Source organism: Monomorium pharaonis, chromosome 8, assembly GCF_013373865.1.
Source record: "Monomorium pharaonis isolate MP-MQ-018 chromosome 8, ASM1337386v2, whole genome shotgun sequence".
Classification (NCBI taxonomy): domain Eukaryota; kingdom Metazoa; phylum Arthropoda; class Insecta; order Hymenoptera; family Formicidae; genus Monomorium; species Monomorium pharaonis.
This window is the reverse complement of record NC_050474.1, coordinates 14,951,130-14,977,050: the sequence shown is the minus strand read 5'-3', so window position 1 is coordinate 14,977,050 and position 25,921 is coordinate 14,951,130. Positions and strand designations below refer to the sequence as shown.

Below are 25,921 nucleotides of genomic sequence, written 5' to 3'. Positions count from 1 at the left end.
GGGAGTTTTATACAAGAAATGGATTTCTCCGAGTTTGCAGAAGAACGTTTATCAAATTGTGGTGCCACGACAGAAAATGCAGGAGATTTTGAAAGAGGCACATAATTCTCCTACAGGTGGGCATTTCGGTATAAATAAAACTTTGCAGAAAATTCGGAAGATTTTAGTGGGCAACGTGCAAAAAAGATATTGAGGAATGGTGTGCGACCTGCAAGATTTGCGTGGCAAGAAAAGGTCCATTCGGCAAAGGAACGTTGGCGCTCCCTTCGAGAAAATACAAGTCGATATTCTGGGCCCTCTGCCGATTTCTTCGCAGAAAAACAAATATCTTCTTGTGGTTGTTGACTGCTTTACAAAATGGCCTGAAGCCATCCCCCTAAAGAACAAGAAGGCAGGTACAGTAGCTAGATTTTTAATTGAACAGGTGTTTTCTCGACGTGGAATTCCTTCGGAAGTGCATTCGGATCAGGGTAGGAACTTCGAATTTCAACTTTTTCAAGAGATAACTACGCTTTTGGGAATTAAAAAAACTCGAACCACTCCTCTTCACCCACAGTCTGACGGACAGGTTGAACGCCAGCATCGAACCATATTAGATTTTTTAGCGAAATTTATTTGCGAAACTCAGAAGGATTGGGATCGCTGAATCCCATTATATTTGTTGGCTTATCGTTCTTTTAAACACGAAGCTACGGGGTTGTGTCCAGCAGAAATGTATTTAGGGCAAGACTTGCGTTTACCCCTTGATCTTTTAAGAGGAAGTCCCCATTCTACCGAGGAAAAGAAAGAGGTGGATTACGTGTCTCGGTTGAGAAGTAAATTGAATCTAATTCACCAGTCCGCTAAACAACATCTTCAGATTAAATCCAAGAATGTAAAATCTTGATATGACCGACGAACCAAGCAGGTACGTTTTGAACCTGAACAGAAAATTTGGTTCTTCAATCCTCGTCGTGAAGTAGGAAAAACGCCGAAATTGCACAGTTTTTGGGAGGGACCATGGGTTGTAGTGAAGAGACTCGGAGAGGTGGTTTATTGTATTCGGAAGCCTCTTTGTAAAAAGAATAAAATAGTACATGCAGATCGTTTGGCTCCTTTTCTTGAGTTCCCTTAAAAAAAAAACCGACAGAAAGCCTGAGTACTTTTTTTTAGAGGGGAAGATCTTGAATCTTTTAAATTTATTTTAGTTCAAAAGTTTGTGTTCTGTTTTGTGTTTTTGACCGTAGTTTTCCCGTGAGACTTGGGCGAATGCCGAGGCAGGGAACGGGGAGCTCTTTGAGCGTTGAGTCCACGGAAGATATCCCCCCCCCCCCGATCCCGAAGAAAAAAGAAGGAAGCGCACAAGACTCGGCGAAAGAGGAGCTCGGAGACGACCGAAGGAATTCGGACTCAGAAATTCTTTGTGGAAGCCTGGCCAGCTTCACGAAGAAGGAAGCCCGTGGAGAACCTCCCTAGAAGAAGAGGACTTTGGTGGCCGTGACCCGGTAACTCGCTGCAGAAACGCGAGAAGGGCAAGAAATCGTCCTGGAACCAGAGAAGGTTCTTTTCCAGAAGTGTCACAAGCTGCTTTTCGGATTGCCGGAACGACAATCCAAAAGAAAGGGAGCAGTGTTGCGCGCCGCGCGTCGCCCGATATATCCCTAAAGCGCCAGTCAGCTGACGGACCGATCGATATTTTCGATCGGCCGGTTGCCGGGAAAAATTTATTATAAAATAATTGAATTAAACAGCTGGTTGCCAAAAAATATTTGTAAATAAGATTTGAAGACAGTTTAGCGTCGGACTCCTGCCGAGGAGGACGTGTCACGCGCTTACTATGTTTTGAGCTTATTTGTTAATAAAGTTATTGAAAAGCACATTACGGTTTAGTTTTCCTTCGGCGCGAGCGTGTGCGTGAGTGCGTGAGTGTTCCTATGGTGACTTGACGCAACAATATAATAAAAATGTTTTTATTTTTCCGCTACGTGACTTACGAGCGAAGATATCGCGATTTAAAGTTTTGCATCAAGAGTAAAATTTTTAAGAAACGTCGTCATTATTGTCATCGCCTGAGACAGATGCTGGGGATACTTTTGCTTTTCGCGCAATAGATGATTACGAACGTGACAGGGGCACGAGAATTAACAAAAAGTTCATGTTTGTGTCCGCGGAAGAACAGAACGAGGTGTCTTGATTGGCGGTCGAGTCCAGTCGAGTCTGCCTGTCGAGGCAATGGTTAATCCGCGGCGAGTAATGTGACAGTTCGAGATTAGTGACGTGTTGACGTGCGCGAGGTTAGTTGTGATTTTAGTTTTATGCATAATTTGCATATTACATCGTGGATTACATCGTAAAAAAAAATACAACTGTGCCTAATTTGAAGATTAGTATAACACTACGTTGTATAATCAGATAAGTTATACTAAATTTTTATTTTTTGTATAGAATAAGTATTCTGAGATAAAAGTAATACTTTGTTATGTTTTATATTTAATTATTTTAAAAGATAAAGAAAAAGAATCACTATTGAAAATTAAAGTAAAAAAAGAATGGATAAAAGAAAAGAGTGAATGGTGAAAAGAAAAATATAATTACTCTCAGTACTTAGAATTTACAGAGTGCTCGACAAAATATGTGGACCATGAAAGTATGAAATAACGTAATTTTTCCCCAAATAATGATAGGATGAAGTTAACGGTTTATTTTTTGTGTCGGAAAGTATTTGTAGTTATAATTTTATTCTAAAAAATACTAGTGTGTGACTTTTAAATTAAGATATTGTACAATATTTTTTTTTTTAGATTATTGAAATAGGTAAAAAGCGTGAAATCTTGTCTGAAATAACAAAATTACAACAAAGTTACAGATTATAAAGTCACCTAGCTGGTCTTCCGATGATGTGGTTACAGGCTGTAATATCGGAAACATGTTTATAAATATATTATAATACCAAGGATTATCTGTATCTCTTATTAGTCTATTTAGTAACTGCTATGGATTCTATGCAAATCGAATATGGATAAGGTATAGAAATATACTGATAAGGCATCTTATCAGTCAAATCAAAAACTAAAAAGTAAGTATTTCAATACTTACTTTTTAGTTTTTTATTTGACTGATAAGATGCCTTATCAGTATATTTCTATACCTTACCCATATTCGACTCGCATAGAATCGTTGTTCCCAAAACAATTTATTATAAGTAATACAATTTTCTTCATACATTTACAAAGATCATATTCAACATTTTTAACCATTCAACTTTTATTTATATTTTTGATTCCCTAACTTATTTTATTGTAAATTGTAAATTATGAGGCATACATGAGACAAAAGACTACAAAATGATTACGAGTCAACTTCTCAAAAATGGAACGACACGTCATATTTTACTTTTCATTCTTCTTGCATTAATATAGCATTATATTTAATTATATTTATTTTATTTTACAGTTAAATTTGTAGTTAAAGAGTGGCCTTCACTTGGGCACAGTACAATTAGACACAGTACAAATAGACACGGTGCAAATGGACACAAAATAATGTACACGTTTTAAATAGACACGGTTCATTTTGACAAAGAAATTTTGGCCACATAATTTTATACACAAGAAAAATTAATTCTGGACAAATTTAATTTGGACACGATAAAAATGTACACCGTGCAATTGGACACGTAAAATTTGTACACCGCAAAAAGTTGTACACCGCAAACTTGTACACCGCAAAGTTGTACACCACAAAGTTTTGCATGGAAAGTCGCAAACCCATGTGGTGCAGAGAATGGTTTGCGCGCAAACGCACGCACGCGCGCGCACACACACGCACGCACGCACACACACAGGGGGAGGCGCAAGAGGGGGCCTTCGGCCCGCCTCCCGCACCCACCCCGTCAAAGTCGCTAACCCATGTTGCATATTGCACACAAAGTAAAGTTTATATGTATTAGCATATTTCCAATACAATATACACGGTGTACAACTTTACGGTGTACAACTTTGCGGTGTACAAATTTTACGTATCCAATTGCGCGGTGTACATTTTTATCGAGTCCAAATTGTAATTTGTCCAGAATTTATTTTTTCTGTGTACAAAATTACTGTGTCCAAAATTCCCGTGTCAAAATGAATCGTGTCCGTTTGAAACGTGTATTTTATTTTGTGTCCATTTGCACCGTGTCCATTTGCACTGTGTCCAATTGTACTGTGTCCAAGTGAACCACTCCCGTAGTTATAAATTGTAATTGTACATTTATAATTATATTTATTGTTATTTACAGTTATTGATAATAAATCTATTCTGCCCGTGTTTTAATTAATGCTTTTAGAACATATAATCATGTGTTGGCTTGTAACAGGAAAGAAAAGCGTGGCTTTTACGGAAATTTCTCAAACTTGCCAACTTTGCAGGTTACTTAAAGGCCATAAATCACATTTACAATTTCTGTAAAAGTCACGTTTTTGTTTTCCATTATAAGCCGGCACATGATTATATGTTCCAAAAGCATTAAGTAAAACATGGGCAAAATAGGTTCATTATCAATAACTGTAAAAGGACAATAAACATAATTATAAAACTACAATTACGATTTAACTATAAATAAAAAATTTTTTGTCTATGTGATTTTTGTAAATGTATAAAGAGAATTGTATTATATATTGTTTTGGGAACAACAAAGTATTTAAATACTTACTTTTTAGTTTTTTAATTTAACTAAAAGCTGTATCGGTAAATTTATGTGCCTTATTCGTATATCAGACTTGCATAAAATGCATGACAGTTACTAAATACACGCAGAAAAATTCTACAGCCAAGAAAAGTAATTACTTTTTTATTTTATTTCGTTCAAGTAATAGTCTTCTTCAACCAATAATATTTTCTTAATATTAATGCTTGTTACAAGTATTAAAAAATTTCAACATTTTTTGCTTAAAATAAAAATGTATTCTTGTTTCAAGAATATTATAAAGCTTGATTAAAGAAGAATTACGTAGAACTCTGGATAGTAATATCTGTTTGAAGCAAATATTCTTGTTTGAAGTATTAAACTTACTAAAAGTTAGAACATGTTTTAAGTAAATGTGATATTTGTAACAAGTTTACCATAGATTTGCAGATGTAGCAAAAAACCAATTCCTTAGAACAAATAATATTTACTTGGAAATAGTAATTATTTTTCTGTGTGTAGACTAAAAACGTACAAATGATCTTTGGGCATACATATAAACATATTACCCATATTGCAGCCTATGACACGTCATCGGCAAGCCAGCTGAGTGGCATTATAGTGTATATTTTGTTGTAATTGTTTCAGACAAGATTTCATGCTTTTTAAATATTTCAATAGATTGCAAAAGAATAAACTGTCCATTTTATTCTAAAAACATTTATTTATTTTTAAAAAACTATGTTATAGTTAGTACCTTTAAGTAGACATATTCTGTCGGTCATACTATTAATTTCAAGCTTTGACGTTAATTATATTATATATTCAGGAGAAAGAATTATATTTATAAAGAATTATTATTATTTACACAAAAAAGGGAGAGAAGAGAGAAAAATTTAATTAAATTACAGTTTATATTATTTAAATAATAAATACATCTTCGAAAAATTACTTCCATTTCATAAAAATAATTAAATGTTTTATGTTTTAAATGTTTTTTTGTTTTGTGGCCTTACTTATTTATAAGTTAAAACTTATTTATGACTTCAAACGTTCAATCGCAATCACAATTACAATCGGTATATACGCAGTATCAGTGTTGGGTAGTATCTCTATACATGTATCTAGATACATGTATAGAGATACATTTTGTGTATCTGAACCTGTATCTGAGATACATTTGAATTAGAGTATTTGTATCTGTATCTAGATACAAAACACAGTATCTGAACTGCTTTTCAGATACATTTTCAGATACATTTTCAAATACATTTTCACGTACTTTTTGTCTTTATTGGGAAAAAAATGTTTTTTTAAGGTCATTTTTGATTTGCTATTACTGTCGATAGCGTCATTTAGATTTGTGCAAATAGTACTTATGTATAAAATAACTTTGCTATCTAGTCTATGGAATCATTAGATTTTGTGCATATTACATACATTATTAATATTATTATTATTACAATAAAATATAATTTAAAAGACGAGAAACGCAAGTTTACTCAACAACTCAACAAACAAATAAAAAATTCGGAAAAGACAGTAAGAGTTCAGCGACAGGTATTTATGCGCAACACAAAAATGTAATTATTTATTTTATAATGCGCTTTTCGTGTTGCGCACAAACATTTAAATTTTTCAGATTTTTTTATTTGAATAATTTAAAAGTATCTGATACGTATCTGAGATACTTTTAAAGTATCTAAGTATCTGTATCTATATACATTTTGATTTGTGTATCTGTATCTAAATACATTTTAAAAGTATCTTACCCAACACTGCGCAGTATGTATATACGCAGTTTGCTGTATACATCGTCGCCATTTTGTTTCAGAATTCAGAATTGTCACGTCTCTTAGCAAAGAGTCTCTAATACAAATTAGAACATCTACTTTTACAAATACTTATTTGTACAAATATTACAAATAAATATTTTAATACAAATAAATATTTTACTACAAAAACTTGGCGCCGCTAAACTGAATAATTTACTAGCTCTCTTTCTTTTTCTTTTGTGCGTGCATCGGAATGTGCGCGCGCGCACAAATTTAATATACATGGTTGAATTAAAAGAAAAACTCTTTAATTTGGCGCAATAAAATTTAAAAAAAATAGAGAAAGTGTCCTGTAAATAAAAAAAATTTTTTTAATTTATTTTCCTTTACAATTTTAAAGTGTGTATACTCTTTAAACTGTACAACTTTTATTTAAAATTATTTTTAAATCTTTTATACTTAGGACGAGATTCGTTCCAAAAAAATTATTCTTTCAAACAGATGTTTCAACCTCTAAACATAAAATGTCGCACATAAAAAATTACGTATTTTTAAGATTTGTGTGTTTGACAACATATTTCAAGGAGAATCAAATTGGCGTTGGATACTTTTGACACTTCCCTTGTGAGTGCCAAGTGCCAAGTACCGACTATAAATTCGAGCATAATCCATTAACGCCTACAGACACGCAATTTTGTGTTCATTTTTGAGCTTTATTCATAATTAACTACATTCATACATAATTTCTCAATAAAAAAATGTAAAATGTTTTGGACTAAAATCATGTATCTTATTACTTTTTGGTGTGCTTTTTTTATCTCCGGGATTAAAACATTTTCATGCCTCAGAAAACCAGTATGGCAAATTTTAAATGAAAAAGTACCAAAAAATTAGAAAAAAAATTCTTTAATATTCTTTTTGAATAAAAAAAGTATTAACATCCATTTTTAACCATGTTGAATTTTAACAAAAAATTTTTTTTCAATCCCAATTTACTGTAACCTTTTTGAAATGGCAGAAATTGCAAAAAATTTAGTGAAATATAAATTTTTTCTTTATAATCCTATAAAAATCAAGCATTGTCATGCTTTTCTCCTTCATAGTATAAATTTTGAATAAATCCAACATCACTACTCATGTTTCATCGGTATGTGGAAGTGATTTGGAGAGCTCCGGGTTTAGTGATTAAAAGTGGAGGATGAAAGAGTGAAGGGAAGTTAAAAGGTGGAATTATGGAGAAAAAGTCGAGGGATACAAGAGGAATTGGAGGGAAGTAGCGGAAAGGAGAGAAAGTGCTGTAGAAATGTAAGAATAAAGAGCCAGACAGAAGATGAGTAGACAAAAAATGGAGCGATCGAGGAGAGGGGATAGTAAAGAAAATGGTAGAGATATGTTGAGAGAAAAGTTGAAGTATAAAACGGAGATGTTAAAGACAGTGGATCGTGGGATCGAGGTAGCGTTATGAGTTGATAACAGAGCTGGAGCCAATGACAAACGAGACGAACGGTTAATTGCGTGGCGGTATAAGAAGGTTGACAATAATGAGAGAAGAGACGGCGGTAACGTGTCTTTGGGAACGCAGATGTTTACATGCACGTGGTCCGCCAGTAAAGGCTAGAAATAAGAGTGAGAAAGAGCGAGAGATGAAATAGAAGATTTGAAGGAAATTGAGAAGGAACTGACAGAGATAAAGAGAGAAATAAAAAGAATAAATAAGATGACGAAAGAGATAAGGCAGATGATGAGAGAGGCAAAAAGATTGAGAGGCCACGGAGGAGTTGTCAAGCTTGGTAAGAGGAACAAGTGTGGAAGAAAACAGAAGATGTGTAGGAGAAAGAAGAGAAAGCTCCAGGGAGGCGTCGGAGATGGAGAGAGGTGTGAAGAAGGCCGAACGGTGAAGGAAACAAACGGAGAAGACGGAGATGGAGTATAGAAGTAACAGGTTGGAAAATGAGAAGGAGCAGGTAGATAGGAAAAAAGCGGGGGCAGCGGAAAAGAAGAGCGTTGGGGGCAGGAAGGAAAGAAAAGGGAAGGTGCAAAAAGAGAGAATAAAGGAGAGCAGAGAGGATGAACAGAGAGAGAAGAGTCAAGGGGTGGAAGGAGATATTAGAAAAAGTGGAGAGCGAAGAGAGACGGAAGAGAATAGAAGGGGAAGAAAGAGATAAAGTTATAAAAGAATATGAAGAAATGACAATGGAAGAGAGAGGAAAAAGGAAAAGAGAAAAAACGAAGGCGGGGAAATGAGAGGAGGGGGTGCAACAGAGCAGAAGGACAACGGAGGAAGTGAGACAGGAGAAGCAGAGGGAGAAGGAGGAGGAAAAGAAAAGGCAAGCGGAGAAGGCACTGGCAAGAAAGGAGGATAAAAAGGAGGAGAGGAAAGAGAAAGATGGTGTTTGGCAGAAAGAGAGAAGTATGGGTGGCAGAAGGAAAGGAAAGGGGCGATACGGAAACGGAAGGATGTAAAAAAAAAGTCCAAAAGAAGATTGAACAAGAAGGCGCAGATAAAAAGAAAGAGAAGGATGGAAGCAATAAAGAGGAAAAAAAGACTGGAGGAGAGAAAAAAGAGGGAGAAAAGACTGGTGTAAAGAGGCGTGGAAAACGACAAGGAAAAAAGATGTTATGTGGAAAATAATTAAGAAGATACTAGGCAAAAGGGTGAGGTTAAGGAGGATGGAAGAAAGGCGAAAAGAAGCGGGGAGGTGTGTAATAATTACAGAAATGAAACAAATAAGGAGATTTTTTGGAGGAGAGGTAAAGTGGGAAGAACCTAGGGAGTTAAGTATGGGTAAATAAAGATTTATGCATGGAAAACATTTAAGTGGAAAATATTGAGGAGGGCAAAGGCAGAGCGAGCAAAAGGAAAAAGAGTGACGGTTTTCAACAGGAAGCTTTGGGTGAAGAGAAAGAGGTAGAGCTAGGATGAGGAAATAAGAATTGGAAAGAAAAAAATGAGGAAAAAGATGGCGGGGGAATTGGGAAGGACTAAAAGATTAAAAGTGGAGAGGAGTGGAGGGGGAAACAGAAAATATGTAAATACTGTAGGCTGAAAAGAGGAGAGGGTTGTGTAAGTGAGATCATAAAACCGGATTGGATGAAACTAGGAAAAAGAGGCAGGTGGGGGAGATGAACAAGTGAGGAAGAAAACAGACAGAAGGGAGACGAAAAGGAGTAAGGGTGAGCGGTTTATAGAAAGGTGTGGAGAAAAGAATGTGTAAACATTTGTTAGGTCGCACAATGGCCAGGGCGCAAGGGAAATTAAAAGAAGTTTATACGTATATGTTATGTATATATTGTAAAAAAGTGTAGAGAAAAGAGGAGAATGTAAAGAGTTTCGATGGTCCTCTTTAAGAAAAAAAAAAACACTCCGCCGTGGGAGCGCGGAATAAATTCTATTCAATTCTGTTCATGTTTTATCAGAATTTACTGTCTTAATAACAACGTATCCAATATGGCGATTAAAGAATTTAAAAAATAATAAATTTTTTCGTAATTATTAGCAACAGGAGTCATGAAACCATAAAATTTGTACGTTTTTTATGTTTTAAATACTGCAAAATGTGATAGATCTAATATAGCAAATGGAATATAAAAAATGTTAAAATATCTAAATAAAAAAAAATATCGTAATTTACAAAAAATTTCTTGTCAATTTCTTCATTAAATGCGTTGTTTAAAAAAAAATAAAATCAAAATTGTGAAATAATAATCAGTGCAACACATATTCTTGAGCTATCAGGCCAAAGAGAACTATCCTTTCCCAGATAGCACAAAAAATTTATAATAAATATTCAGAAATATTTTACAAATTTTTTTCAAAAAATATTTTTTTTTAATTATATAATTATTTTTCATAAATCATTTAGAAACGATATAAAAATTATCATCAATAATATATAAAATATATTTTTAAATGTACTGAAAGATATTTATGGTAGATAAACTCAAAATATTTTTTATATTCTTTGATGATAATACTATATTTATTTTCATAAATATTCATAATAATTTTTTTATACCTGGCAAACTCGGATAAAAATATGTACAAAATATTTAAATAACATAAATAGGTTTCCTTATAAATATTTTGTGCTATCTAGATTTGTACGTTTCTATTATAAACTATTTTAAAGATTTGTGAGGTTGCTGAGTTTGAAAATCTGATGAGATTTTCAAAATTCAAAATGGCGGACCAATATGGTGGATGGTATATAAAAAATGGCAAGATTCTCAATTTAAAAAAATAGTCGCGCAACATTAGTATTCTGAATAAGTAATAATAATAAACCCACATAGCACAAAAATTGCAATTACATTGTAGTAATATTGCTGCAAGATTACAATGTTGTTGCAACATTGCTGTGATGTAACTGCAATTTTTGTGTTACGTGGGAATGTACTTGAAGCTTCCGTCCGTTAGCCGTCACTCGTGAATGTTTTCCAACTCTTACCACGTAGAGGTGGTAACGATTGAATCTTTGTTTTTTAGGGAGAATTTTTTAAATGTTCTTAATTTTTAATTTTTACATTTTTAATATTCCATCCATCATATTGGTCCATTTTGAACTTTAAAAATCTGTCGCCAAATTCGGACCCAACAACTTCAGAAACCCTTAGAATAGTTTATACAAGAACCAAAGAATACTTCTTTTTGGTCTAATAGCTAAAGAATAAGTGTTAATAATTATAATTTTAAAACTTTATTTCATTTTCTCAAAAACAATAAATCCAATAAAGAAATTGACAAAAATACTTTCAAAAAATTTTTTGTAGAATATATTTTTTCATTTAAAATTTTGATATTTTTTATATTCCATTCATCATATTAAATCCGCCATTTTGCGGTATCCATAACATAAAAAAACGTACAAAACGTACAATTTATGGTTTCAAAACTTTTGCTGCTAATAATCACAAAAAAATTATTTTTTTAGTTCTTTGACCGCCATATTGAATCCGCTATTATTCAAAAAAGAACGGACAGAACTGTCTCTCACCAATTTTAATGAGCTTTGGATATATTGTAGAACATAAAAAAATATTACACCCATATTTTTTTTATCTGCGTATCTCGACGTTTAAGGGTTGAAATCACCTCTCGAATATAACGTATTTTTTCGTTTTTGGCGAATATCGTTGAAAATATAAGGGTTATAAAAAAATGTTTTATACAAAAGTTTTATGGCATTTTATACTCTTTACAATAGTATATTTAAATTTTTCAAAAATTTTAAACTTATTAATTTACCCCCACCCCTTTTTTCAACATTTTGAAAATTTTGTAAGGACAAAAATTAAAGAGCATTAAAAGCCGAATCAATCCATATATGATATATGGGTTTCATCATTCTCAATTATTGGTAAAACGAGATGATAATCTCGTGCTATATGTAGGCGCCGCGCTAGAAGTCGCGTTATTTCTTTAGACGCGTCACATTCAATAACTGCCTCTCCTGAGTATATTTTCATATTAGAACATAAAAACGGATTAATCTTAATTACATAATACCCTACGTATTACACGATATAAAGCATAAATGGATAACAAAAGTAGCATATACATATATACGTATGCGCGTACATACATTCTCATTGTTATGTTGTGCGCCGTAAGTTTCGAAACGCAGTATTGGGGATCGCTGCCGTACTCCTCGGGTCAAGTTCCACAAAGATATCGCCAATAGTAGATTAACCCTATATATTTTCTCTCAACTTTGTTACAACGATTCGTTAATAAACCTGTACAAAAAATATTATGTCGAGCAACATAGGTTTGTCGCTGTATGGTATCGCAAGTAGGCTCGCTCGTTATCTTTACAGCGGTGTTTATATACACCGATTTTTGGCGTATAATCGGGGAGGGTACTTCCGCGGTCACTGGCATTCGGTCAGTGCATTTGCTTAGTCAGCAATTGCTGGCTACGCAAAATCCACTCAAAATCAGGAGATTTTGGGTGTTGTTTATTAGGCAACCGGGTGCATTGCCCAGTGCGACGTTCGGTATGTAAGTCGGACGATGTTGCATGCGCGAGGTGTCACTTGACACCTTTATCACTTGCGACATTCTTGGTGTGAGTGCATCACATTCACAAGAGTTACAAATGCAAATATATATTAATATAAAGCAAAATATTTTTTTAATATTTAAAATGCAAATACAACATAACAAAATATATAATATCAAGAGAAAAGTATAAAATATAAACTGCAATAACTATTTGCATAATTATATTGTTTACACTATATGCACATAACACACTATGATAATAAAAATAATATAATTATATAATTTAATAAGTTTGAAATATTAATTAAAATATATTATAAAGTAAAAACGAAAGAAAGAATAAAGAAAAAGGGAAAAGGGGTTGAAATATTTGTTACAAACATAATTTTATACAAATTAAAATTTTTATTAGGCAGAAATAAAACAATACCAGTATTTATTGCACGGGTAAGGAAAACTGCTAAAATAATTTTACCAATGTTAATAATCTAAAAACATCATTTTTAAAGAAATCAAAACAGAATTTGTTTATAAATATCTTACATTTATGGCATATATTCATCACAAAGATGATGTTCATGGAAAAAATGTGTTATACAAAGCAATTTTCTACACCAAAAATAAGTTACAATGGCTATTTTGTCACAAAAATCGCATTTTATTTTAAAATTCTTTTTAAAACAAAAATCTATTGGTATTTCAAATTCTATCAGTATAGCCCGCAGGTATCATTGTATGCATTCTCTACGTATCCACTTTTAGTCCACGCATATTTAAATATATTTTAAAACCTGAGTGACGGGAATTGATGGTATGTTAATGACTGTAATTTCAAGATATTATTTCTATTATAAAGATCTAAAGACAGATCTAACAACATAATAGTATCAGAAAAGTATTTAATAAAATTCTTCCACAATCAAAATTCATATACGTCTAATGGCTGTATTTTTCCTGTTGTACCAGCTGGAATAGTTAAGAAAACAATATCTGTTGCAAAATCTAATTTAGTTTCTAAAACTATGTTAGAACAAAGTCCACTCCACGAATCTAACAACAATACTGATTGTGGCCCGACATTTGAAAAAAATACTTCCTTTAACCAAATTTTTACATAATTTGATGTTACAATAATTTGCCTGACTTTGAAGCCGTAACAAAGATATTAGGCGCGTTAAATAATGTTTCTTGTACTCTCAGACCAAATGTTCCTGTAATTTCTTTTAATACTATGAAGAGGCGATAATAATCTATCATCAGCCGAAATAGTCGGTTGAATTGTATAGCTATACGTGGCTGCTGATATAGACTGTACTACAAATTCTTTTTAATACCTTTTGGAGCTAAAGTACGACCAAAATAAAATTCTAACTAAAATCCACTCTAATCCGAATTATAAATATTTTCCACACCAAATTGATTAATATAATATTTTACATTTACCTGATTTAAAAACATTAAACGTTAATAAATGTATCGCATTTAGTTTTTAAATCAGGTTTTGATAATGAAGACTTTTTTGTAACAAATTTTGTTATTATTCTGGACACAATATTGTCTTTTTTTAAATCTTTGTACCCATTTCTCTAAAGCTTTGAGTCCTGCCACATTTTCTTCATTTTGTGCTCGAGAAGCCCATCGAGTGATGTCAATGTCATGAATGATGATTTTTCTTTCAAGTGCTTCATTAAAATGGTCTAATGTGTATTTAGATATTTTTTTAATTTTTCTGGCCTACTACCATCTTGGATGAAATAGTTTTTCCATCGTTGTAATTGTCGTATCGATGTAATTTTTCTAAATTTTTGCTTAACTCCTTCGATCTTGGTTTTGTCTTACCACTTTTCCAGTATTCCACAGCTTGCCTCTTATAGTCAGTTGTTTCTTCAACTAAATCACAAATAAGTTCTTTTGGAAAATGTTTCTTTTTCATCTGCCTCTAATAAATCAACTTTTTCTGCTTCTGGGATCTTATACTCATCATAAAAATCTAAAGTTTCTTTCTCTTCTAATTGACATTGTTCTTCATTTCTTATTTCTAATAGCATACGTTCGATTTTTACATTCACTCGTCTTTCCTGCAAACTTATCGAAGTATTCGGATAATCCAAACCATTGAAAGTTATAGCGAGTAAAAAATCACATTATATAGATTAAATTACAGCATTCTGAAATATTAAAATGAAATATATATTTCAATCTTTTATTATATATAAAAAATAATACCCTTCATAATTAATAGAATTGTCTTTTTATGTTAGTTATGTCGTCTCTAACTTTCTTAATAAAAAAATAAATCAAAATGAATTAAGCCATCAAAATCGAGTAATAATTGTAAGAAGACCACAGTACAGGACATTAAAATATTTTGAAATTTAAAGTAATTAAAAAATAATTTGGTGAACAAAATAGTTGTGCTAATACAGATGATTACAAAAAATTTGTTGAATCAATCACAACATCGATTGCAACATTTATTGCAATCAATGATATAGAAAATTGCTCTAAAAAATGATTTTTTTAGAAATATGAAATCGGAGAATAATATGAAAGATAATAAATGATGATGACAGAATAAACGGCACACATTTTTTTAATTATTAATATAATACAAAATCCGGCTCAATTTAAATGAAAAAAAATAGCTCGATCAATTTCCTTGAATTTTTTATATATTGTAGTACTTACAGCCTTAATAAAAAAATTACAATTTGTGACCTTTCTATGTCTATTTTCGGCGATAAAAATTTTTGAAAATTGCTATTTTATGTTTTATTGCGTATGTTTGCACTTGTAAACCTTAAAATAGCAATTTCCAAAAATTTTTATCTCCAAGACTAGCTATAGAAAGGTCGCACAAATTGTAATTTTTTATTAGAGCTATAAGTACTACAATATATAAAATATTCAAGGAAATTGACCAAGCTTTTTTTTATATAAATTGTGCTGGGTGGTCGTTTTTAAGATTAAAGAATTGATCTATTTTAATATATATATATATATATATATATATATATATATATATATATAACTGATATTTTAATTCTTGCTCTATTTGTTTCTGTTTTCCATATATTATTATGTTGCATTTATCATTATATGCATATACAGTAATAATTTAACGTATTTTTATAATTTCAATATTATTAAAGTAAAAAAACACAAGAGAGTAAAAAGTAATAAATTAAAAGCAGATACTTACATGTTCACAAAAGAAATACTTGTGACAATACACTATCCAATATACTTGTTCACATTACCAACTACGAATTAAAAAGGCAGCTTCTCGTTTATAAACGTTTATACGGATGTATATATGCAATATATTTTGCACACGACATGGGCGAATAAATTTAGCATCAGTGTTGATAAACGGATCGGTTATTCTCGCGCAGGCGTGTCATGTAAGGCTTCAATAAAGTATACATTACTAATAGAAGATCTTTGGTCCCCATACAATTTTTTTTGCAAATTTATAAAAACGTTAACACATTTTATGCTTAAACACACATTTATATTTTCTTGCATTAAATAGAATACTTTATAAATATCGTAATTTTTGGCGGTTTTCCCTTAGCCTTGTGACAAATGTCGGTATTCTGTGTGAGTTCCGTCAAATAAAATATTTTATTTCAATTTAAATATAGGTTTTATTCCATAAATTTACTTTTTTTCGTTTTTTAGTTGATTTTTATTATTAAATGCAAATTATTTTTAATTCCTTAATTTATGTTGAATATATACCATATACACAAATATACATGCAAACAATATGCAAATATATGCGTGCGTGTTAAATATATAAAGTGTGTTAACGTTTTTATAAATTTGCAAAAAAATTTGTATGGGGATCAAAGATCTCCTTCCTATTACTAATGAATATTTTACTGAAGCCTCACGTGATGCGCCTGCGCGAGAACAACCGGCCCGTCTATCAACACTAATATTAAACTTATTCGCTCGTGTCGTGTGCAAAATGTATATACATCCGTATAAATGTGTTTTCAAACTCATTAAATTAAATTATATAGTATATTGGAATGCTAGTAGAGCCAAAGCCAATTGGTGTTTGCTATAAAGTATATTTCTTCTACAGAGCTTTTCAGTTTCCAATATACTAACTAGTGTTAAGTTAATACAAAGAGCCGTGATACACACTATTATTATTTAAATTTCAAATTATATAATTATATTATCTTTATTATCAGAGTGTGTTGTAGTGTGCATATGGTGTAAATAATATAATCATGCAAATAGTTATTGCAGTTTATATTTTATACTTTTCTCTTGATATTATATATTTTGTTATATTGCAGTTTTAAATATTAAAAAAATATTTTGCTTTATATTAATCTATATTCGCATTTGTAACAATAAAAATGTACGTACGCGCATACGTATATATATGCTACTTTTGTTATACATATGCATTTATGCTTTATATCGTGTAATACGTAGGGTATTATGTAATTAAGATTAATCCGTTTTTATGTTCTAATATAAAAATATACTCAGAAGAGGCAGTTATTGAATGTGACGCGTCTAAAGAAATAACGCGACTTCTAGCGCGGCGCCTACATATAGCACGAGATTATCATCTCGTTTTGCCAATGATTAAGAATGATGTAACCCATATATTATTATATATGGATGGATTCAGTTTTTAATGCTCTTTAATTTTTATCCTTAAAAATTTTCAAAATATTAAAAAAAGGGGTAGGAATGGGATAAATTAATAAGTTTAAAATTTTTGAAAAATTTAAATATACTATTGTAAAGAGTATAAAATGCCATAAAACTTTTGTATAAAACATTTTTTCATAAACCTTATATTTTCAAAGATATTCGTCAAAAACGAAAAAATGCGTTATATTCAAGAGGTGGTTTCAACCCCTAAACTTCGAAATACACAGATAAAAAAAATATGGGTCTAATATTTTTTTATGTTCTACAACATATCCAAAGCTCATTAAAATCGGTGAGGAAGAGTTCTATCCGTTCCCTTGTAAGTAAACTCTGATAAAACAACATGAACAGTGATGTTAGATTTATCCGAAGTTCATACTGTAAAAAAAAAAGCTTGACGATGCTTGATTTTCATAGATTTATTAATAAAAAAACCCATATTTCACTAAATTTCTTGCAATTTTAGCCATTTTGAAAAAATTATAATGAATTAGATTGAATAAAAATTTCTCGTTAACTTCAACTATTTTATCCACCTTTAAACGCAGTTAAAAATTTTAATACTTTTTCATAAAAAAATATCAAAAAATTTTCCAATTTTTCGGTATTTTTCCACTTAAAATCCATCATACCGGTTTTCTAAGACAATTTTGATCCCGGAAATCAAAAGAGCACACCAAAAAATAGTAAGATACATGATTTTGGTCAAAACATTTCCCATTTTTCCTATTGAGAATAAAGTTAAAAAATAAACAAGAAATTACGTGTCTATGGGCATTAATTAAATATTCTATTAGTAAATTAAATTTATACATTATTCATAAAACAAAAAAATATTTTTTGTATACAAGAGGAGAAGTATAAAATTTTTTTACATTAAAGAACATTTAAGTAAAAGAAAAATTAATCAGTTAAAAAAAATAATTAAAGTGAAAAATTAACTAATTTGAAATTAATCATCCGCAAACTGTAATTATTTGAAACCTAGTTTTCCTGTTTTGCTCGTTCTACCTTTAAATTCAAATATGTACAAAAAAAAAGTTTAAGTTATACACTCCGGAACAAAATTAAGGAAACACCTAATTTTTTCGGAAAAAAAAAAAAAGTAAAATTCAAACCATAATTTTGAGAATAATGGTCACAAAAAAAAAATCAAAAACTAAATTGAAGAGCAAAAGTCTATTTTTCGATGGTTATGTCAAAATTTTTAATTCTTTTTAAATCTTAAAAAATTTTGAATTAAAAAAAATTAGAAATAGTACTTTGTTGGAAACTTTTTGTCACTAGTAATAAATTAATAAATAGATATAATTTGAATGTAGTCGACCAAACTGACAAATTTTTATTGCAAAAACTACGATGTTTCGGTCCTTGTTTTGGACCCTTATCAAGTAGAATAGTTAGTGCTCGTAATTACACTGTCGATAAAAAATACAATAATAATAAATGAGAACAATAAGCGCAGTAAAGAAAAGAACATAATAAGTATTAAATATTACCGTTATCAGTGTGTAAAAATATATAAAATCAAGTCACGAAATAAAATACACTATAGTCAAGAATAAGATGTTGTTATTCGTGGACAGTTCAAGCACAACTGACGGTCGGAGTGTGAGAATATCAAGGCGAAGTGAGAAACGCAAATCAACCCAAATCGATAACATTATTATATACTCAAATTATCGGTGTCCTTTTGTAAATTTATGCAATTTATTTTGTAAATTTTTTAATGTAGAACATTTCGGCTATCGATCTTTTGACAGGATGTTTGTCAGTATGCAGCACATGCGGATTAAGCCAATCGAAGTCATGATTGTTGCTGACTTTATGTTTACTAATAACCGAATGGCATAATTCGTGTTTTTTAATAAAAAATGGTAAAAAAAGCGCGTTAAGTGTGTGGTTTTCTTTAAGGAAAAAATCACAAATTCCAAGAATACTTTTGATAAATTCAACCTAAGTAATATTTTTTATGACGAAAAAATCACAAATCCAAGATAAAACTTTTGATTAAATTCAACCTAAATAATATACATACCTAAAATGGTATAACTTTGATTATTAAAGTAACAATTATTTTAATTAAAAAATTATTGTATTCACACACAAATTAATTTTTCCACAAAAATAATGATATGTAAATATTTTGCGCCAATTAAGAGTAAACACTACAAAATGAGTTAAGTTTTTTCTCTACAAAAATAATGATATGAAGAAATATGCGCCAATCTAAAAAATAGATGTTTATTCTTTGGCTGGCATTCATAGTTTAATTTAGTTTTTCATTAAGCCTGTATCAGAATAGAGATTGATATTGGGATTGAATTGAATGTAATTAATTAGGAACAAAACCAATATTCTTTAACTTTGCTTTGAATGGCTTTAATTACATTAACTTTGCTTTGAATGCTTTAATTATATTTCAATTCAATCTTAATATCTATCTCTACTCTGATACAGGCTTAATGAAAAATCGACTATAAATTCCAGCCAAAGAATAAACATCTATTTTTATAGATTGGTGCATATTTCTTCATTATTTTTGTAGAGAAAAAACTTAAAACTCATTTTGTAATGTTCACTCTTAATTGGCGCAAAATATTTACATATCATTATTTTTGTAGAAAAATTAATTTGTGTAAATACAATAATTTTTTATTTAAAATAATTGTTACTTTAATAATCAAAGTTATACTATATTTTAGAAATGTATATTACTTAGGTTAAATTTGATCGAAAGTTTTATCTCGGATTTGTGATTTTTTCGTTATAAAAAAATATCACTTAAGGTGAATTTATCAAAAGTATTCTTGGAATTTGTGATTTTTTCCTTAAAGAAAAACCACACACTTGGCGCGCTTTTTTTACATTTTTTAAAAAGGTAATTTTGTTTGGATATCGTGCATTTTGTAGTATTTATAAATTATATATTACTTAGGTTGAATTTGATATGAGCAAATGTATTATCTTGGGGATTTTGTAATTTTTTTTATATATTACTAGTAAAGTAAAGAATAAAAATTAGTATTATTAAAAACGTTTATTTAAAGTTTTATTCAAACTAATTAATAATTGTAAATATTAATTGACATTTACAGTAATATTTAACTGATTCACAATTCTGTATATCACACAATGTCTCATCTATCTCATCGACACCAGTGTAAAATCTGAATTATGTTGCTCTATGATTAATTAATTTTCATTGATGTTGATCATTAAATAGATGATGTGTGACGTAGAGTTGTGCATTGGTTAAATATTGATAACGTTGTAAAGATAAGAACCATCTTTTACCAAAATACCAGCATTATATATGTTACTAAACAACCAAAGAATAAAAATTAATATTATCAAAAACGTTTATTTAAAGTTTTATTCAAGCTAATTAATAGTTGTGAATATTGATTGACAATTGCAGCAATATTTAATTGATTTACAATTCTATATATCACACAACATCTCATTTATCTCATCGACAGTGTAAAATCTGAGTTATGTTGCTCTTTGATTAATTAATTTTACATTGATGTTGATGATTAAATAGATGAGGTGTGACGTAAAGTTGTGCGTTAGTTAAATATTAATAACATTGTAAGGATAAAAATCATCTTTTGTCACCAAGATACCGGTATTGTATATGTTACTAACATATTAAGCATATTAAAGAATAAAAATTAGTATTATTAAAAATGTTTATTTAAAGTTTTATTCAAACTAATTGTATTGGGCAAGGAGAAGGTGATAAACGAAATAAATTCAAATTCAAACGGTAATATTTTACTAGTAACAATAACGACTGGGTACAATACTCAACGCTAGAATACTTCGCACCTTTCTCTCACGGCGGTCCCTGAGCTTCTGTCTCAAAAACGAAAACGTCCCACGCTTGGACATGTCTCGACTTGCCAGCCCTTTTTTCCTTCTCTTTGGCCCACACACTTGCATATTGGTCATTGGGGTAAGCGTGGGGGAAGCCACTCGGCATTCGTTCCCGAATTTTCTCCATCCTTCCATCATTTCCCTATTGCGTCACCAGCGTCTCGGTAGCCTGAATGGCCCCGGGTCCTCCATACGAAGTCCCCACGCTATCGACCTTCACAACCGAGTTTTTCAACCCACGAGGTCGTTGATTACAAGGGCTTGACGGCCACGAGTCCATGCGACTCGTGCCATGAGACACCGGGTAGTTTGCGTACCTTTCAAATCTCCTTCGTAATTATCATAATCAAGAACAATGAAATTATTAAAGGAAAGATAATTCATCGGTGACTGCCTCATGCCCCCTCCCCCACGCTTTCACAATGTATAATTATATTATTTCGTTTACGTCCACAATCCGGACGTTCTTCCGTAACACTAATTAATAGTTGTAAATATTGATTGACAATTGCAGCAATATTTAACTAATTCACAATTCTATATCACACAACATCTCATCTATCTCATCAACACCAGTGTAATGCAAGGTCTACAATGTCAGCAGGAGTAATGCAGTAGGAGTAAGAATAAGAAATATAAAATGAGATTTGCCCATTTCGTTTACTCCCGGTTTTTAATTGGTTAATTGTTACTCTTACTCCTTAATCCATTATTCCTGCTGACATTGTAGACCTTGCATAAAATCTGAGCTTCTTACTCACTGATTATTTAATTTTACATTGGTTAAATTGTGCATGTGGTTAAATATTAAAAAGTTTAAGTATAAGAAGCATCTTTTGTCACTAATGTATGGGCAATTATTATCAATTAAAAACCGGAAGTAAACTAAATGGGCAAATATCATTTCATATTTCTTACTTCTTATTCCTACTCCATTACTCCTGTTGACGGTGTAAACCTTGCATTAAACATAACGGTATAATATGCATTATTACTTCACGAACTGTCATAATAACATAACCTCACACTGCACGTCACTTCACGTGAACCCCTGGCGAGTTGGCGACCCACATAATCTTTTACACACGATGCAAACGCCGTAGTGACGATCGAATTGCTGCGTTCCGTTTTATTACGCACATAATTAACGTTAGACATTATTACGCGTAAAACAAAACGTTGTCCAAGTAGCATGCAAATGTGACCGCTGCTCATGCCACTATATTTCATCGGTATGACAGATTCTTAAATAACCTGATGCGCGTTCATAGCACACAAGCGTCTCTTGTATCAAAAGTGTGAAAGTGACTTTTTCTGATCTAAGAGGTCGATGACGACGACAATGACAACGACAATGACGACGTTTCTTACTTAAAAATTTTGACATTTGGACTTTGCGTCATGATATCTCCTCTCATAGGGTACGTAGAGGAAAAATAAAAATAGTTTTCTTATACAAACTGACCCCAAGCTTTCGATTGAGCCTAGTTAGAACTCAATCCGTTTAGCCGTTTCTGAGATTCAATAATCTCGGGTGCTCACGTAAAGAGCACGACCGGGCTCGCGCTGTGCGTTTACTTGGCGCGAGCCACTACCGTCTCTTAATTTTTTTTATGTTCATTTATGCGCATTTTTAAATATCGCTTTGTTTGGCCAATGTATAATACATTACATTGCAATTCTTACAATCAATGCGATAAACAAATGTTAGCCTTTTGCATGTGTTAAAGACTGTCTTTTCTCTTTTTTATTACAGAGTTTAATTTTTTAGAAACTGTGAGCAGTATTTAAGAACAGTATTTAATCCTATTTTATTTATGTGGCGTTTTAAATTATTGCTGACTCTCGAAATAAAAGGCAAAACAAAGCATTTTTTAAATATCAAATTTGCTGTTTTTGTTTTTATTATGTAAATTACTGTTTTTATCGAGTGTAATTACGAGCAATAACTTATTCTACTTGATAAGGATCCAAAACAAGGACCAAAACGTCGTAGTTTCTGCAATAAAAATTTGCCAGTTTGGTCGACTACATTTAAATCATCTCTATTCATAAAAATTAAGAAATTTCAAAATTTTTTCTTCATATTTGTTTAACTGCATGGGCAAAGATAAATTTTTTTCTTAAATGAAACCAATTGATCTCGAAAGTTCAATTCTTAAGCTTTAATTTCATTTTTATACGATTTTTTTGTATCAAATTATTGACACTTTTTGAAAAAATGTCATTTTTTAATTCAAAGGCTCACATCTCCGCAACCAATCATATTGTAATAAAAAAAAGTAAATTAAAGGACAAACATACAACTTGAACAATAAATTTTCAATCTAAAAAATAATTATTACTTTTTTTTTTCATCTTCTCATGTCATAAAAATGTCAAAAAATTTCATGTATAGAGAAAGGTATGTGGAACATGTGAAACGTAGAATCCAGATGGCGCAACTTGGCCCTTTGAAGTTAACATATTACTCTTTAAAACTCATTTTGGTTTCTTTAATTTCATTATTTTGGCGTCAAAATATTGCATTTTAAATTTGAAATTAAAAAAATAATTTGATTGTAAATTAATCAATTTTTCTCTAATAAAAACCAAAGAATAAAACTTTTATATATGGAAAAATAAAATGTCTGATAAAAAAAAATTATAGTCTCGCGATTCAGAAATCCGCGCATAAAAATGATTACTGTCGGTATCAGCATTACCTGATAGAAACCGCGAGATGGTTGCTCAATCAAAATGTGAACATCCTGTGGCCCTAAAAATTCAGTGTGTATAAAATGTATTCAATAAAATTTATGTAATTTTATTAATAAATTCGGACTTCCGTTTCCGGTACGATATGATTGACACCGAGTAAAGTGCGATTTTTGTAAATTGGAATAAAGGAGTCAATAAAGGAATCAAAAGAGTAATAAAGAAAGTGCGTGAATAAAAAAGCGAGAGAGGTCGAGAATGAGTGAAAAGGGAAGGAAAGATGAGAAGTGCAGGTGTGGAGGTATCTAAGGAGAAAAAAAGGTCAGGATTAAAAGTCTGTAAAAAAAAAATCTGTGAAAACGTTAAGTATAAAGAGGAATAATGTGCAATTTCTTGTGCGGAAAGCATAAAATACGTAGAGACAAGATAAAAAGGGATCAGGGATAGCGTGGCAGGAATAAGGCCCGTTTATACGGGACACAATAAATGATAAAGGGAAGTGTTTGTACTAGAGATGTTACGATTAATGGTGCGGCGGTTCTCGGTTCTGGTTTTTTTGGTATTGCTTTTCTTAGGCAAAGAGGAGTAGAAGGGTGGAGACAGAATTACAGGCAAGAAGCGAGAGAGAAAAAAAAGGAAGGAAAAATAAAGGGGAGTTGCGACAGTATGGAGGAATGACTAAAAAGGATAAAGAGGAAAAAGGGAATTCAAGAGAGAGGGAGGGGGGCTGAGAAGGTTCGAAAGAGCTGATGGGGACTGGAAAAAAAAAATTATAAAAGATAATGGGGAGACTAAAGGAATACACTAAAAGAGAATATTTCGAAAATGAAGAAATTGGATAAAAAATGAGAGAAATAAAGGAACAAGAAAGGAGAATAAAGGAGATAGAAAAAATAAGAAGCGATTTTAGGCGGAGAAAGGAGTGAGAAAAAAAAGTGGAAAGATTGTAAAAAAATTAAAGCAGAAGGTAGAGGAATTAGTGAGAGAGAAAGGGTTAAAGGGGCAAGAGAAATATACAAAGATTAATAAAAAAAGTAGATTATTAGTAAATTTTATAGAGAAAAAAGATTGGATATTTAATGAAAAAAATTATATTTAAAAGTTGATATTTAATGGAAACACCGAGAGAAATAAAGAGGGGGAATTAACATTCACAGGAAGAAAAAGGGGCAGTAGACTGTGTAATAAAAAACAAAAAAACAAAAGATAAGGTAATGGAAACGGAGATGGAGAATAAGGTGAACTCGGATCATCAATCGATAGAGGTTAGAATATGGAGGGGGCAAAAGAGAGGTAGGCAAAAAAGAAAAATAAGGTATAGAGGAGGATATGGGACGAATAAGAATGCAAGAGCTTTAAAGAAAAAATAGAGGGGATAAGAAAGGAAGAAAAAAAACTAAAGGAAAAAAAGAGGAAAATGGAGGGAAAGATAAAAACCAGAAAGATAACAACCCTAAACGCAAAAAATCATGAGTTGGTCCTGACCAACCATTAATGTCGACGCCAAAACGGAATATCCATGGTTACAAAGCCATACTGTGTATCTGGTGGGATATGAAGAGTGTAGTGCTGTATGAGCTTTTAAAACCCAATCAAACAATTATTGCCAAATGTCATCAACAACAGGAGCGTGTCGTGCAATAATTTAATGGAAAAAAGGCGTCAGTAGCATTAAATCGCCGAAAGGTGATTCTGCTTTACGACAACGCTCGACCCTACGTTGCATTGGCGGTGAAAGAAACACTGATGAAACTGGAATAGGAGGTCCTCCCCTCACCAATCGCATTCTCCGGACCTTGCCCCAAGTGATTATCATTTGTTCCAATCAATGCAACACGCCTTCGAAGATACACACTTCCGTAATTATGAGGAAATATAAACATGAATAGATGAGTGGATAGCGTTAAAAGACAGGGCATTCTTTCGACATGAAATTCAGCTTTTTCGAGATAGGTGGAAAAAAGTAGTAACATATAAGAGAAAATACTTTAATTAGTATAAGCTAACAAGTTTTTACAAAATAAATGCTTAAAAAAACGAAAAAAAAAACAACGGTTTCAATGCAACCACCTAATAACACAGGCACACAAAAAAGTGATTGATCCGGTAAACCAGATTAGTCTTATGCATTTTGACCCGCTAAATCCGAATCCAAGGTCAGAATTGCAAAGTTAACTCGTATTTTCTAATCTTAAAAAAAATTTTTTTTTTAATGTTGGTCCGGCAGACCAG

At 31.4% G+C, this 25,921-nt stretch overlaps 1 protein-coding gene and 1 long non-coding RNA gene across 5 annotated transcripts in view; both read right to left on the bottom strand.

Annotated features, from left to right (window-relative positions):
* LOC105832135 (DNA topoisomerase 3-beta-1) overlaps positions 1-25,921 on the bottom strand; it is a 172,750-nt gene that overhangs the window by 98,919 nt on the left and 47,910 nt on the right. The window lies entirely within an intron of this gene.
* On the bottom strand, positions 2,768-3,673 carry LOC118647135. Its single transcript, XR_004964449.1, has 2 exons — positions 3,128-3,673; positions 2,768-3,028 (listed from the first exon to the last, which is right to left on the bottom strand). It is a non-coding gene; the product is annotated as an uncharacterized LOC118647135 (long non-coding RNA).